The following is a 16,991-nucleotide window of genomic DNA, read 5'->3' on the forward strand; positions in this document are numbered from 1 at the left end:
GACTCTCCGATTGGCGCTCTGTGAATCAGAAAATTTATATATAAAATACCTAAATTTAAATGATGGTTTTCATCTCTGGAAAGCAGATGTTGCTTTTTTTAAGTGCATTTATGACATGTGGGGAATTTGTGCTGTATAAACAAACTGAATGAATTGTTTGAATCTCAGTTAAACTCATGGTTCTGCTCCTCAGGAGTCCCTCAGGGCTCCGTCCTTTAAATATTTCCATAAATTTAACATCCACCTCTGCGGTAAACCAACTCGTCACTACAACAAACTCGGGCTAAAGTTTTCTGTTCATTTTGAGGATAAATTGATAATATTAGGAGAGAAAATGCTGTAATCATATAATAAAACCAGTCAATATGAAACTCTTCTGATTCTGTTCCAACTTTTATTTACGTCTCTGGGTCAACATGCATTAATAGATTAATTTTTCTCACTAGAACAGCTACAGGCATCATGTTTATTCTTTAAATTAACAAGTGATTAATGAAAACATTTAATGCTTGTTTTTCAACTTCCAGTCTGATTACATGATTTCAGCTTGAAGGCAGCAGATTCTGCTTTTCTTTGATCTTTGATTCAAAACTATTGAAATCAGTGATTAATGATTAAAATGATTGATTCTCACACGTAGTCAGGTTCCAGGCTGGAGCCGCTGGTTTGCACTGCAGGAAGAAAAGCTTTTATATTTCAGATGTTTGCAGGAAGACAAATTAAAATGCTCAAACTGTGACTTACAGTCTGTAACATTTTCATAGTCCTGCTCTTCCGTTTGATCTGCAGAACAATAATGAATTAATCAGGACTATATTTCCATAAAATCCCGTTGGCAGGGGTAGGGGTAGGGTTGGGGTCAGGGATAGGGTCAGGGTCAGGGTCAGGGTTAGGGTTGGGCGCAGCGGCTTACCGTCTGGCAGCGCAGAGTCCCCAGCAGTTTCTCTGGAAAACAGTCGCAGTTTGTTAGCGGAGCTGCATCTTATTATTCAGTCAGGAAAATTTGTTCCTAATGAGCTTCAATAAAAAAGTTCCAACTCATCCGATTTGTCAATTTATCCGTTTATTTTTAGGCCGCAGGTCGCAAAATAAAAACACTAAAGTCTGAACGGGTTCATGACACCAGCAAGGAAAAACTGTGGAAAACTAAGTACAGCCCATGATTCAACCAGGTGAGCTGCTTTTTCTTTCAGGGTCAGCATGTCAATAAGGTTTAGGTCTGGACTTTGACTAGACCATGTCAGCACTGAATCTTTTTTCCCCAGAGAGATTTGCTGTTTCCTGTTAACGGTTTGGGTCAAACATCGGCTTGAAACGTGACACGCGCAGATGATCAAACTGATATTTAGACCTGAACGCCTCTCTGGCGCGGAGGGATACCTGCGTAGTAGAACCCGCACTGGCTGCTCTGGCGCAGGAAACACGGCGGCCATCTTGGAGCGGTCGTCTCTCCAACTAGGCTAAACCAAAACAGCAGCAGAAGAATTATATTTTCTGCCGGATATTTTTGTTCATATCGACGATCTATTGTCGTGAGATCTCGGGGGATAACGTTTCACAAGTCAGATGGACATATTACCGTTTATATTTTGTGAATAGAATATTACTAAACTGTATTTATGTCCACCGGCAAAAAGCCAGATAATATTAGCTACAGTGCAAACGGTGTAACACCAGGTTCAGCTCTGAAGGCTAACAGATTTAGAAAATCTTACAAAGTTTTAATTATTCCCTGACATTGATTTAGATCATGCGGCACAAAGTGGGAAAGACTGTTATTAATGTGTAATTCTGTGACTCTGTCTAAAGTAAAATAGTTCCTGTTTTAGTTTTAAGGTTTCATAAAGACGATGTGAGGAAGAAGAGAGAAATGTGTTTAAGGAGAGACGGATCCACTGCTGATGAATCTCTGAAGCTGCAACTGCTCGGCTGGAAAACATGAATAAAGCCTACATAGATATTATGTATATACGCATGTGCATGTAAATATGTGTAGTTTAATGCATTTTATTCAGTATTAATTATTATTTAATCATCTTCGTTTCTCTATGATTGTATTATTTTGTTTGTTTTATATAAATATGTATTGATATTACTAAATCATATATTTAAAAATTACGACCATCATCTATTCTCTTCCAAATCTATTCTGTTTTCCCCATTAAGAATGGTGAAATATGCTGAACCATGTATCAGTCAATTCAAAAATACTTAAAAAATAACTTTCTTGTAAATGTAGTTATGATATCTGTTTGAATAAGGTTCACAGAAAAAAAAATTGTGAAAATCTGTTTAGTATTTAGCGAGTTATGATCGGTCAAATGCGCTGATACTTCAGTTCGCCTGTCAAACATATAACGCTGAGTGGAGCGGTTGACCTCTCCAAGATGGCCGTCCTAAATCTCGTCAGCGACAATAGGCAGGATCGGCCAAGAGGCGGTTTATGGAGTAACGTTGGAATTGGACTTTCCGGGAGAGCTTCGCATCAATATTATTGGATACAGAAGCTCAGAGAGGACAAACTTCAAGGACTGTTGAAAAACAGAAACTCAAAGTGAAAGCAGCGTCGGTTCAAAGGTAGTTTAATAAATTTCTTCTGGATATGGACAGTGTGGTAGCTAACACTGTTAGCACCGAGGCAGTCAGTGATTGCCTGTATTGAATGACATTGGAAGATATTTATTCCTCAATGATTTGCAGTTCATTTTACAAATTAAATATAAAATTTGAAAAGTACGTGAATCAATTAGCTCTCCTGTTGTTGCCATGGTAACACGGTCACCATATCAACTCAGTGACATTTAAAACTTCATCTTGAGTTTATTTCCAGTTGGAAAACAACTGTTGGTGGGCAATAAATGAAGCATATTAATAAGTTAAATCAGCTGTCTCCTCTGATGTGGAGAAATGATAATAAGGTCCCGCCTGCTGGTTGTATCTCTATATGTTTATTCTAAGTTCTGTATTTTCCCACCAAGTTAAAACTATTTGGGTTACAAGTACAAGAAAGGGGCGGGGCATCTAGTTAAATCTAACCTGAACAGGTTTGTTGCTGCCTGTGTAGCGGAATTAGCTTCCCTTAGTCCAGAGCTTCTCAATTCCAGCCCCCGGGGCCCCAGGCCCCCTGCTCTGCACGTTTTAGATGTGCCTCTGCTCCAGAACAGCTGATTGAAATGATTGCATGACCATCAAGTGCTGCAGAAGCATGTTAATCACCACAGATTCAATCCAGGTGTGTGGCTGAAGGGAAACACCTGAAACCTGCAGGGCAGGGGGCCCGAGGGCCTGAGGGCCCGAACTGAGAAACACTGAGTTAGTCCCTGCTGAGTTCTGCCAGGCCACATTTCCTGCTTCCTACTACAAAGAAAATCTGATGATTTCTTGTGTTTTATTTGGTCAGAGTGCAGCAGGAGGCGGGGCTTGTATGGGGTTACATTCCAGGAAAAAACATGGCTGTGTATATTTTTATGTTTCAAGCTAACAACATTAGGGATCATGATAAATCCCAGCTTAATCAGAGCGATTAATCCGATTAAATGTTTTAGTTGACTGACAACACGGATTTTACCCTCCATTGGTTAACTCAGCGCACTGCAAAAACACAAAATCTCACCAAGATTTGGTGTAATCTCTACTGCAAATATGTTAATTCACTTTAAATAAGACAAAACTTATTTACAAATAACTTTTCAGCAAGAAATAAGAGCTTAATATTTCCTTAAGTCAATAATTCCTTAATATTGAATTAAAAAGTTCTGGTTTTGCTGTCAGATTATTTCATTATATGAAAAAATGTGAGATAATCTGCCAGTGGAACTGGAACCTTTTAAATCAACTTTAAGAACATATTTCTTGTTGAAAGGTTATTAGAAAATTAGTTTTGTTTTTAGGTGTACTAAGATATTTACACTAGACACTAAACAAAAGTAGTTGGTAGGATTTTGTTTTTGCAGTGTAACTTTGTGCCCCGTCCTTTCAGTCATATATAAATTTTTGGTGTTTTTGTGTTTATTGGACATGAACAAAAATCTCAATCTGTAATTTTTTATAGTTGATTAAAATTTCTGAAGGTTTCAAAAGAAAAATGTTGAAAGGAAAGAAACATCCATCCGTTTTCTAACACCTTGTCAGGAGGAGCTGCTGCCTCTCCAGCCACCGTTTCAGGCAAGAGGCGGGGTCACCTGGACAGGTGTCGCAGGGCAACACACACACACACACACACACACACACACACACACACACACACACACACACACACACACACACACACACACACACCTAGGGAGAATTTAGAGAAACCAATTAACCTGACAGTCATGTTTCTGGACTGTTGGAGGAAACCGGAGAACCGGAGAGAACCCAACATGCAGACAGAAAGACTTTGGGCCGGGAATCGAATGCAGGACCTTCTTGCTGCAAGGCAACAGCTCTACCAACTGCGCCACTGTGCAGCCCAAAAGAAACGTCTGTCTGTATTTTTGCTTTAAATGTACAACATGCACACTGTAAAAAGTGAAATCATGTCTCGTTGTACGTACATTGAAGACATCTGATTGGCTCTGGTGACTGAAAAACAGGAGAAGAGAAAATATGAAGATCAGAAACCTGGAAAATAGAACTGGAAACATCAACGTTTAACACGGAGAGAAAAAAGATTCAGAAAAATACAGAAATAAACATTCAATCAGTCCATCAGTTTATCAGTCGATTGGTTTATTGGTCGATTGGTTTATCAGTCGATCAGTTTATCGGTCGATCGGTTTATTGGTCGATCAGTTTCAGTCTCGTTCTGTTTTATTGCTGTGGCTCCACATTTTATTGCCTCGGTTCCACAGGAAGCATCGTTTCCTCAGTCAGTCGAGTTTAAGCCAAAGTTCAACACGTCAGATTTAAATCAGTTTCATTACAGCATCAAACACTAAAAAATGTTTGTTGTTTTTAGTTTTTACCTGTTTTTGATCTCACCACGGCGAATTTACTTCCCCCACGCTGGCTGCCAACAAAGAATTATGATGTCAGAAACAAATCTAATAAATGTTCTGACTGATTTTTCTGTTTCTACTTAAAAAAAATGTTTAAATGTTTCAGATCAAACAAATGTCTGATGGCAGAAATCTCTTTATTTGGCTCACCATCGCATCACGATGTGTGAGATTCCTATCAGTTAATATTGATAATTATTGATACATGTTTTGTTTAAAATATCTGAAATAAAACCAAAGCGTGTCACAGCCTTTCCTCTTATACTTCAAACTGCCACTAATGAAAATAACTTTTATTGTTTCAGTGATAAACAATAACTTCGATGGCCAAAGTGAACCAACTGGAAGAACGTCCTGACGCTTCTGCTGAAAAACATGGCGGTGGCAGAATGATGATCAGGGAACTGGAAGGAAACATGTAATCTCTACCAGAAAATTCTGAAGGCTCACGTCCAGACATCACCGCACAAGCGCCGCTCAAACCTACGCCAACATGGCCGAACGAGAGCCAACATGGCCGAAGTGCAGCCAACATCAGACTGCTGAACTCTTAACTGGACTGCACTCAAAAACTGGTCTCCACTTCATACCTTGCACATGTACAGAGCTAAATAACTTCCATTTTACTGTCAGTCCTGCACTTTATATTTTATATTTATATTCATATTTTATACTGTATTTTATTTTATTCTGGAGTAACCTCACAACATTGGAACCTCAAAACATTGTTCTGAGCCGTATGCAACGAAATTTCGTTCTGTATTCACCCTGTGCATGAAAAATGACAATAAAGTCAGTCGAAGTCTAAGTCATGGCCGCAGTGAAACCAACATGGCCGAACGAGAACCAACATGGCCGCAGTGAAACCAACATGGCTGAAGTGAAACCAACATGGCCGCAGTGAAACCAAGATGGCCGAACAAGAACCAACATGGCCGCAGTGAAACCAACATGGCCGAACGAGAACCAACATGGCCGCAGTGAAACCAACATGGCTGAAGTGAAACCAACATGGCTGAAGTGAAACCAACATGGCCGCAGTGAAACCAAGATGGCCGAACAAGAACCAACATGGCCGCAGTGAAACCAACATGGCTGAAGTGAAACCAACATGGCCGCAGTGAAACCAAGATGGCCGAACAAGAACCAACATGGCCGAAGTGAAGCCATTTTGTGAGCAGAGAATCTCTTGATGTTTTGCTCATTTCAGATTCTTTAAACATTAGTGAAGTTTTCATTTTTCATATTTCATGTTTTTCTGTTGTTTCTCTTGGGGTCAGATCGGATCGAGTAACTTTTTATTTTAAATCGTTTTTCTTCCGCTCTTCTCTGCGTGACATTAAAATGTTTTTGTTGATCTGAAACATTTAAATATAAAACATGGAAGCAGAAGTAAAAGTATTTAAAGGAGAAATACTAAAAAAACTTTTTCACAGCATTGAACCACAACTATTTTAATCGTGTTTTTCTTTCTTGATACTCACAAGATCTGAGGATCATAAATCTGAGACTCTGCATGAATTATGGCTGCAAAAATGGAAAAACATTATAAGGCACTGAAAAACTGATAGAAACGACTGGAGACGGATGAATGGATGATGGTGAATGGATGGATGATGGATGGATGATGAATGGATGATGGATGGATGGTGAATGGATGATGATAAATGGATGATGAATGGATGATGGGTGGATGGTGAATGGATGATGGATGGATGATGGATGGATGATGGTGAATGGATGATGGATGGATGGTGAGTGGATGGTGAATGGATGATGGATGGATGGTGAATGGATGATGGATGGATGATGGATGGATGGTGAATGGATGATGATGAATGGATGATAAATGGATGATGAATGGATGATGGGTGGATGGTGAATGGATGATGGATGGATGGTGAATGGATGATGGATGGATGATGGATGGATGATGGTGAATGGATGATGGATGGATGGTGAGTGGATGGTGAATGGATGATGGATGGATGGTGAATGGATGATGGATGGATGATGGATGGATGATGGTGAATGGATGATGGATGGATGGTGAGTGGATGGTGAATGGATGATGGATGGATGATGAATGGATGATGGGTGGATGGTGAATGGATGATGGATGGATGGTGAATGGATGATGGATGGATGATGGATGGATGATGGTGAATGGATGATGGATGGATGGTGAGTGGATGGTGAATGGATGATGGATGGATGGTGAATGGATGATGGATGGATGATGGATGGATGATGGTGAATGGATGATGGATGGATGGTGAGTGGATGGTGAATGGATGATGGATGGATGATGGTGAATGGATGATGAATGGATGATGGATGGATGATGAATGGATGGTGAATGGATGATGAATGGATGATGAATGGATGATGGGTGGATGATGACTGGATGATGGATGGATGGTGAATGGATGATGGATGGATGATGGTGAATGGATGATGGGTGGATGATGACTGGATGATGGATGGATGGTGAATGGATGATGGATGGATGATGGTGAATGGATGATAGATGGATGATGGTGAATGGATGATGAATGGATGATGGATGGATGATGGATGGATGGTGAATGGATGGTGAATGGATGATGAATGGATGATGAATGGATGATGAATGGTTGATGAATGCATGGTGAATGGTTGATGAATGGTTGATGGATGGATGGTGAATGGATGGTGAATGGATGATGAATGGATGATGAATGGATGGTGAATGGATGATGAATGGATGATGGATGGATGGTGAATGGATGGTGAATGGATGATGAATGGATGGTGAATGGATGATAGGTGGATGATGAATGGATGATGGATGGATGGTGAGTGGATGGTGAATGGATGATGGATGGATGATGGTGAATGGATGGTGAATGGATGATGAATGGATGATGAATGGTTGATGAATGGATGATGAATGGTTGATGAATGGATGGTGAATGGATGATGGGTGGATGATGAATGGATGATGGATGGATGGTGAATGGATGGTGAATGGATGATGGTGAATGGATGATGAATGGATGATGGTGAATGGATGATGAATGAATGGTGAATGGATGATGAATGAATGGTGAATGGATGATGAATGGATGATGGATGGATGGTGAATGGACGATGAATGAATGGTGAATGGATGATGAATGGATGATGGATGGATGGTGAATGGATGGTGAATGGATGATGAATGGATGGGGAATGGAGGATGGATGGATGATGAATGGATGGTGAATGGATGATGAATGGATGATGGTGAATGGATGATGAATGGTGAATGGATGATGAATGGATGATGAATGGATGGTGAATGGATGATGAATGGATGGTGAATGGATGGTGAATGGATGATGGGTGGATGATGAATGGATGGTGAATGGATGATGAATGGATGGGGAATGGAGGATGGATGGATGATGAATGAATGGTGAATGGATGATGAATGGAGGATGGATGGATGATGAATGAATGGTGAATGGATGATGAATGGATGATGAATGGAGGATGGATGGATGATGAATGAATGGTGAATGGATGATGAATGAATGGTGAATGGATGATGAATGGATGATGGATGGATGGGGAATGGATGATGAATGGATGGTGAATGGATGATGAATGGATGGTGAATGGATGGTGAATGGATGATGGGTGGATGATGAATGGATGATGGATGGATGGTGAATGGATGATGGATGGATGGTGAATGGATGGTGAATGGATGATGGATGGATGATGGTGAATGGATGGTGAATGGATGGTGAGTGGATGGTGAATGGATGATGGGTGGATGATGAATGGATGATGGATGGATGGTGAATGGATGGTGAATGGATGATGGATGGATGGTGAGTGGATGGTGAATGGATGATTGATGGATGATGGATGGATGGTGAGTGGATGGTGAATGGATGATAGATGGATGATGGTGAATGGATGATGAATGGATGATGGATGGATGATGGATGGATGGTGAATGGATGGTGAATGGTTGATGGATGGATGGTGAATGGATGGTGAATGGATGATGAATGGATGATGAATGGATGGTGAATGGATGATGAATGGATGATGAATGGATGGTGAATGGATGGTGAATGGATGATGAATGGATGGTGAATGGATGATGGGTGGATGATGAATGGATGATGGATGGATGGTGAGTGGATGGTGAATGGATGATGGATGGATGATGGTGAATGGATGGTGAATGGATGATGAATGGATGATGAATGGATGGTGAATGGATGGTGAATGGATGATGGGTGGATGATGAATGGATGATGGATGGATGATGAATGGATGGTGAATGGATGGTGAATGGATGATGGGTGGATGGTGAATGGATGATGGATGGATGATGGTGAATGGATGGTGAATGGATGATGAATGGATGATGAATGGATGGTGAATGGATGGTGAATGGATGATGGTGAATGGATGATGAATGGATGATGGTGAATGGATGATGAATGGATGGGGAATGGAGGATGGATGGATGATGAATGAATGGTGAATGGATGATGAATGGATGATGGATGGATGGTGAATGGATGATGAATGAATGGTGAATGGATGATGAATGGATGATGGATGGATGGTGAATGGATGGTGAATGGAGGATGGATGGATGATGAATGAATGGTGAATGGATGATGAATGAATGGTGAATGGATGATGAATGGATGATGGATGGATGGTGAATGGATGATGAATGAATGGTGAATGGATGATGAATGGATGATGGATGGATGGTGAATGGATGGTGAATGGATGATGAATGGATGGGGAATGGAGGATGGATGGATGATGAATGGATGGTGAATGGATGATGAATGGATGGTGAATGGATGATGAATGGATGGTGAATGGATGGTGAATGGATGATGGGTGGATGATGAATGGATGGTGAATGGATGATGAATGGATGGGGAATGGAGGATGGATGGATGATGAATGAATGGTGAATGGATGATGAATGGATGATGAATGGAGGATGGATGGATGATGAATGAATGGTGAATGGATGATGAATGGATGATGAATGGAGGATGGATGGATGATGAATGAATGGTGAATGGATGATGAATGAATGGTGAATGGATGATGAATGGATGATGGATGGATGGTGAATGGATGGTGAATGGATGATGAATGGATGGGGAATGGATGATGAATGGATGGTGAATGGATGGTGAATGGATGATGGGTGGATGATGAATGGATGATGGATGGATGGTGAATGGATGGTGAATGGATGATGAATGGATGATGGATGAATGGATGATGGATGGATGGTGAGTGGATGGTGAATGGATGATGGATGGATGATGGTGAATGGATGGTGAATGGATGGTGAGTGGATGGTGAATGGATGATGAATGGATGGTGAATGGATGATGAATGGATGGTGAATGGATGATGAATGGATGGTGAATGGATGATGGATGGATGATGGATGGATGATGGATGAATGGATGACGGATGGATGGTGAGTGGATGGTGAATGGATGATGGATGGATGATGGTGAATGGATGGTGAGTGGATGGTGAATGGATGATGAATGGATGGTGCATGGATGATGAATGGATGGTGAATGGATGATGGTGAATGGATGATGGATGATGGTGAATGGATGATGAATGGATGATGAATGGATGATGAATGGATGGTGAATGGATGATGAATGGATGATGGATGGATGATGAATGGATGGTGAATGGATGATGGGTGGATGATGAATGGATGATGGATGGATGGTGAGTGGATGGTGAATGGATGATGGATGGATGATGGTGAATGGATGATGAATGGATGGTGAATGGATGATGGTGAATGGATGATGAATGGATGGTGAATGGATGGTGAATGGATGATGAATGGATGGTGAATGGATGGTGAATGGATGATGGATGACGGATGGATGGTGAGTGGATGGTGAATGGATGATGGATGGATGATGGTGAATGGATGATGAATGGATGGTGAATGGATGATGGTGAATGGATGATGAATGGATGGTGAATGGATGGTGAATGGATGATGAATGGATGGTGAATGGATGGATGATGGATGAATGGATGACGGATGGATGGTGAGTGGATGGTGAATGGATGATGGATGGATGATGGTGAATGGATGGTGAGTGGATGGTGAATGGATGATGAATGGATGGTGAATGGATGATGAATGGATGGTGAATGGATGATGAATGGATGGTGAATGGATGATGGATGGATGATGGATGATGGTGAATGGATGGTGAATGGATGATGGTGAATGGATGATGAATGGATGGTGAATGGATGGTGAATGGATGATGAATGGATGGTGAATGGATGATGGTGAATGGATGATGGATGATGGTGAATGGATGATGAATGGATGGTGAATGGATGGCGAATGGATTGTGAATGGATGGTGAATGGATGATGAATGGATGGTGAATGGATGATGGTGAATGGATGATGGATGATGGTGAATGGATGATGAATGGATGGTGAATGGATGATGGATGGATGATGGATGATGGTGAATGGATGGTGAATGGATGATGGTGAATGGATGATGAATGGATGGTGAATGGATGGTGAATGGATGATGAATGGATGGTGAATGGATGATGGTGAATGGATGATGAATGGATGGTGAATGGATGATGAATGGATGGTGAATGGATGATGAATGGATGGTGAATGGATGATGGATGGATGATGGATGATGGTGAATGGATGGTGAATGGATGATGGTGAATGGATGATGAATGGATGGTGAATGGATGGTGAATGGATGATGAATGGATGGTGAATGGATGATGGTGAATGGATGATGGATGATGGTGAATGGATGATGAATGGATGGTGAATGGATGGCGAATGGATTGTGAATGGATGAATTGCACACAGTGGAAAAATAAAAACAACATTTTAACATTCAAATATTTGAAAAATCAAATTTTTATCATTAAACTTGTAATATAAATTTTCACTTTATTTGCACTTTTCATTTGAATATATAACTTTAAAACACATCTTAGTTTCATATCTTTATGATATTACATTTGTCCACTTTATGTTTTTAAGTGTTTATTACTTTATCATTTAAGTAGCCAATGGCAACAAGTGCCAGTATTATTTTTTACAGTGTGCTAGTTGATCCTGATGTTTCTGTTTGTCCAGTTCAGGAATATAAATAAATATTAATTATGATTTCTCAGTGTCCAAAATGTCGGTTTAAGTGATTTTTTTTGTGTGGACATCTGAGGTTTTTCCAAAAATGAAAATGGGGTTTTGTTAACAGCAGAAGGTTAGTTTAACCAGATTAAAGAGTTCACATTTTTTAGTGTAGAACCATCTTGAATGAATGGATGCAGTGATGAAGTCAGATTTAAAGAGCGACAGACTTACTGGATTTCTTTCTGCAGCGCAGACAGAGCAGTGACAGCAGGCTGAGCGACAGCACTGCGGCCGCAGACAGCGCCGCCGCCAGCGGCCCCGAGTCGCCCATCGGACCTGCAGCAGCAGCAGATAAACGGGTCGATGTGGGCCGGTCAGCGGGTTCCTGTCAGCCAGGCAGAGCTGCACAGGATGTGGTCGGCTCAGAGAAAAGTGAGCAGCTCGGCCTGCAGGACTCACACCGTCAGTCAGGAAGCAGCGCAGCGCTCACTGCGATGACACACACACACACACACACACACACACACACACACACACACCTCAGATCACAGTAAACTTCATTTCTGAACTGTAACTTTTTAATCAATATTCAGGAGTTATTGGCTTAAAACAAACTGTTATTTCTTTCTGACAAATTACTTTGTTTTGAGATATTTGCAGTAAAAACTGGACAAAAATACTTGGAAGGATTTTGTGTTTTCAGGAATATTAAAACCTGCCTGAAGCTTTTGCCAAAATTAGGATCATTATTTTTTTAATATCTGTTAAGCGGTAACAATTCATTGGCAAAAATTTGGACCAAATTGAACTTTTAAACCAAATAATTAAGAATCAGTTTAACAAAAGAAACCTTAAGTCCTGAGCCTGAAACCTGACATCACAAACAAACTGTCTCCATTTTATGTGAGCAACAGAAAATGTCATAACAACAAAATTCTGATATTTAAACAATCTGAAAACCTTTCATACTAAAGCTGAAGACAGATTTTGTAAATGAAACATCGTTATTATTTTCTCACTGTTTGACAGAAAATCAGAGCAAAATTTCCCCGTTTAAATTTCTAAATGACAAGATATTGAGAGTAAACAATATCTAAATATTGAGTTTTGGTGTGAAATGTGTTCATCGTCAACAGAACTGAAAACTTGGTAAAGATGGTGGCCGAGTCTCAAACCATCATGGCTGAAAAGTCGCTCCAACAGGAAGAAGCCAAATAAACGGAAAAAACCTCGACAATAAATTCATTTATTCTGATTAAACTGGAGGATGGAAACGTTTGGCCATGATGGAGCTCCGTACATTTGACAGAATCAGGGGAAGAACTGATGCTTCATAAAATGGAGATCATTTTATGTGGAAATATTGAAATAACAAGAAGTTAAAGCCTTTACATGAATTGATCTTTCAAATAAACAATAACTAATCAAACCATCAAATTAATCAAACTTTATCTTAAAGATGAGAAAAATCAAAAAGTTCTGATTTCTGTGGAAACGTTGAATCAAACCTCAGCTGCAGCAGCAAACTGGAGGAAAGATAATTTTACTGAATTTTAAGCTACTAAACTTTGGACACTTGAAGAAGATGATGATGAAGATGCTGATCCATGAGTTTGTCGACGGGGCGAAAAAACCTTTCTCCTATTTAACGAACAGAAAACTAATCAGAAAACTATGGCGATGGATTATAGACAGAAGCTTCGTAACGAAAATCACACAGCAGGATGAAAATGATCTTATGACGATTTCAACCATCTTGAAACAACTGATTTTCTGAAAAAAGTCAAAGTTTCAAATCAATCAATCAATCAATGGGATTTATTTGTACAGCAGGTTTCAGCAGCTGTCTATTGACGATCTTATTTTATGAATCATATTGAATCTGTGTCGACCTTTTTGCTGGTTTGGCAAAATTAGGTCAGAAAAGCACCAAGAGTGATAAATAAATATAAATAATAATTTACTTCCAGATTTTTTACTTGCTGCAACATCAACTGCCCTTCACAAATAAAGCTGAACCTGCAGTTAAAAATATTATTTTTCTCTCATTATTCTGATGTTTGGAAAATCTAAATATTTTTAGACCAACCTGACCAAACCATGACGGCGGGTTTGATTTCATGTCAGACACCAAAAGCTGTTTTTTAGGGTTAACCTCAACCTTTTCATGTAAACACTGTATAAAATACAATTTTATTTTTAAGATTAAAAGCTACTAAAATCATTAGAAGCTTAAAAAGCTGCTTCAGCTCCAGCTAAATGCTATAAGCTAGCTGCAGGTGTTGTTAGCCAACATCTAGTTTTACTTTAAATATATTAGAAACAGAATTATGTTGGAACATTTCAAGTTTAGTCGTCATTTCTATCACAAAGAGCCACACAGTAAAAAACCAAAAGGTTTACTAAATGTCATAGCAATTAGCCTAGCTTAGCCGATTGGATTAGCTTAGCTTGACTTTGTGTTTTAATATATTTAACCAACAATTATTAGTATAATAATGTATAAAGACACTCAAAAGCATTCTGTTTAAATGGAAAGTTAAACATTAATAAGTTTTATCATTTTTAAAGTAGTATAGCAAAATGATTTCAGTTAAATATAACTTTCCTGAGGTTTAATTTTCCAGATTTAAGAAGTTTCAGTAAAATGATTAATAACTTTATTTAGTAAGTTTAATATATTTAATCAATCCCCACTCTCAAAATATTGGATTATTTCTGGATTATTTTTGGGACAGAAAACTGAGCCAGATTAAATTTAATGAATGTAAACAGCAGCGCAGCTTAAAGTTAAATATTTACTTACTTTACAAAGAAATATTCTTAAAGTTTTCTTTGTGAAATAATTGACAAAATAGATTAAGTTACAAACTCATAAAGCCGATCAGTAGTTGAAAACATTTTAAAACTTCAGCACAGATTTTGTGTGAACTCTTTGAAACAACATAAAGCAGCTATTTTTACTCGCTGATCATAGTTTCCCTTTAAGTTTGTTTGATTTTCTCGAGAGAAGTCGGGTTCTGGTGGAAAGTGGCTCTCCAGTGGGCGGGAAGTTTTCCATCTCAGATTGTTTGCTGCTGGTTTTTACAGAGAAAATTTATGATGTTTTGCTCAAACCTGAATCAGACACAACTCTGATAAAAATAGCAAAATATTAAATTACTGTGCATCTGACCTCAATTAATCAGGTTTAGATGCGGCCATATTGGAACTCACAAAAACAAAGTCAAATGTTTTAAACACATGGTTCTAAATTTACTGTTTTATCTGCACGGCTGAAATAAAATGTTATTTCTTCATGAAATTCTTACCAGTTTCATTGTATTATAAGTGTGTGTGTGTGTGTGTGTGTGTGTGTGTTACCACGCTGGACTCTGAGTCCTAAATGCTGTTTTCTCTCCTAGTTCAGGTCTGCTGCAGTATTTCTCTTTATAAATATTGTAAATCATAAATGCTTTAGCTTCTGCTCTGCGTGTTTGTCGATTTTATTTTCCTATTCTTGTTTCGTTTTTTTCCCTCCATTTGTCCATTGCTTTATCGGTAAACAATAAAAGTATCACCAATGCAAACTAACATGTTTATATTATTTTATGCCTTTTAGTTTAATGAACTGAGATCATTTAAATGGTAAAATAAATGGTAAATGGACTGAACGTATATAGCGTTTTCCAGTCATTTTGACCACTCAAAGCGCTTTACACTAGAGTCACATTCACCCAGTCGCACTAACAAACACACACACATTTATACACCGATACGCAGATCGGTAAGCAATTTTTAAATAAATCATGATTGTAAATTTTTAAATATTATAGCTATGATATTGGTAAAACTTTAATTTCTCTGCGTTGATTTGACAGACGGGATGAGAATCACCTGATGTGTTTAAAGACATGACAGTTGATGCTTTTTATTTGTCCTCTGAAATATTAATAAAGTTATGAAAAATCAGAAAGAATGAAAGTACTTCTCATCTGAGACACAAACTTTTAAGATGTGTGAATAGATTTACCTGAACCGTTTATTGGAGAGATTTCTGAAAAACATCTGAGCAGGTGAACAAAATGCTCAGACTGACAGCAACAAATATAAATATAAATATAAATATAAATGGTTTCTGTGTTACCTTCAGAGATCCAGCCGCCTTCATTCTTCACTGTTTTGTTCAGCAGGTCGACTGTCAGCTCTGCTTCCTGTTTCAGCGTCTCCCCACATCCGTCGCTTTGTGGTTTCCACTGGTCACAGAGCAGAACTTATGAGGCCCCTCACTTTATTATCAATATTTAGCTTTTTTTCTTGCTCATTTTACAGTCATTCCTGCTGACCAGGGCCAGAACACAACAACATTGTTTGTTCTATTCCAACATTGTCTTTTATTTTAACAGAAAAAACCTCAATCACTTCAACACTGGAGCTCAACTTGGGTTGCTAGGTAACAGGTTGGGCTCCTCTGGGGTTGCTAGGTAATGGGTTGGGCTCCTCTGGGGTTGCTAGGTAACAGGCTGGGGTTCTATGGGGTTGCTGGGTAACAGGAAGCTCCTCCTGATTTGTGGTGTTTCTTTCTGAAGTTTTTGAAACGGCTCGTTTTCCAGACACTAAAAAACATAAATTTACTACCAAAACACAGCTGGGTGTTTTTTTTAAGTGCTTTGGTTGTTTTTAGAACCTGTTGAAACCCAAATGGAGGAATAAAAATGTGCAAAATGTGAATTTCCCCTTCAAGACTCTCAACAATGACCAAATTTGACGGCAGATTGTTCCTCCTGAGCTCCTGTCAGTACTGATGTATGTCATAGTTTTCTGATTTTTATTGGTAAAAAA

At 39.1% G+C, this 16,991-nt stretch overlaps 1 long non-coding RNA gene across 2 annotated transcripts; it reads left to right on the forward strand.

Annotated features, from left to right (window-relative positions):
- Positions 1 to 951: 951 nt before the first annotated feature.
- Positions 952 to 14,131, forward strand: LOC114153836 (uncharacterized). Of its 2 annotated transcripts, XR_003597428.1 has the most exons (4): positions 952 to 1,561; positions 1,830 to 1,852; positions 1,885 to 2,577; positions 12,419 to 14,131. It is a non-coding gene; the product is annotated as an uncharacterized LOC114153836 (long non-coding RNA). The 2 variants fall into 2 exon arrangements; XR_003597427.1 differs by lacking the exon at positions 952 to 1,561 and having other exon boundaries at positions 1,568 to 2,577.
- Positions 14,132 to 16,991: the final 2,860 nt, after the last annotated feature.

The sequence above is a fragment of the Xiphophorus couchianus genome, chromosome 11, assembly GCF_001444195.1.
Source record: "Xiphophorus couchianus chromosome 11, X_couchianus-1.0, whole genome shotgun sequence".
Lineage (NCBI taxonomy): Eukaryota > Metazoa > Chordata > Actinopteri > Cyprinodontiformes > Poeciliidae > Xiphophorus > Xiphophorus couchianus.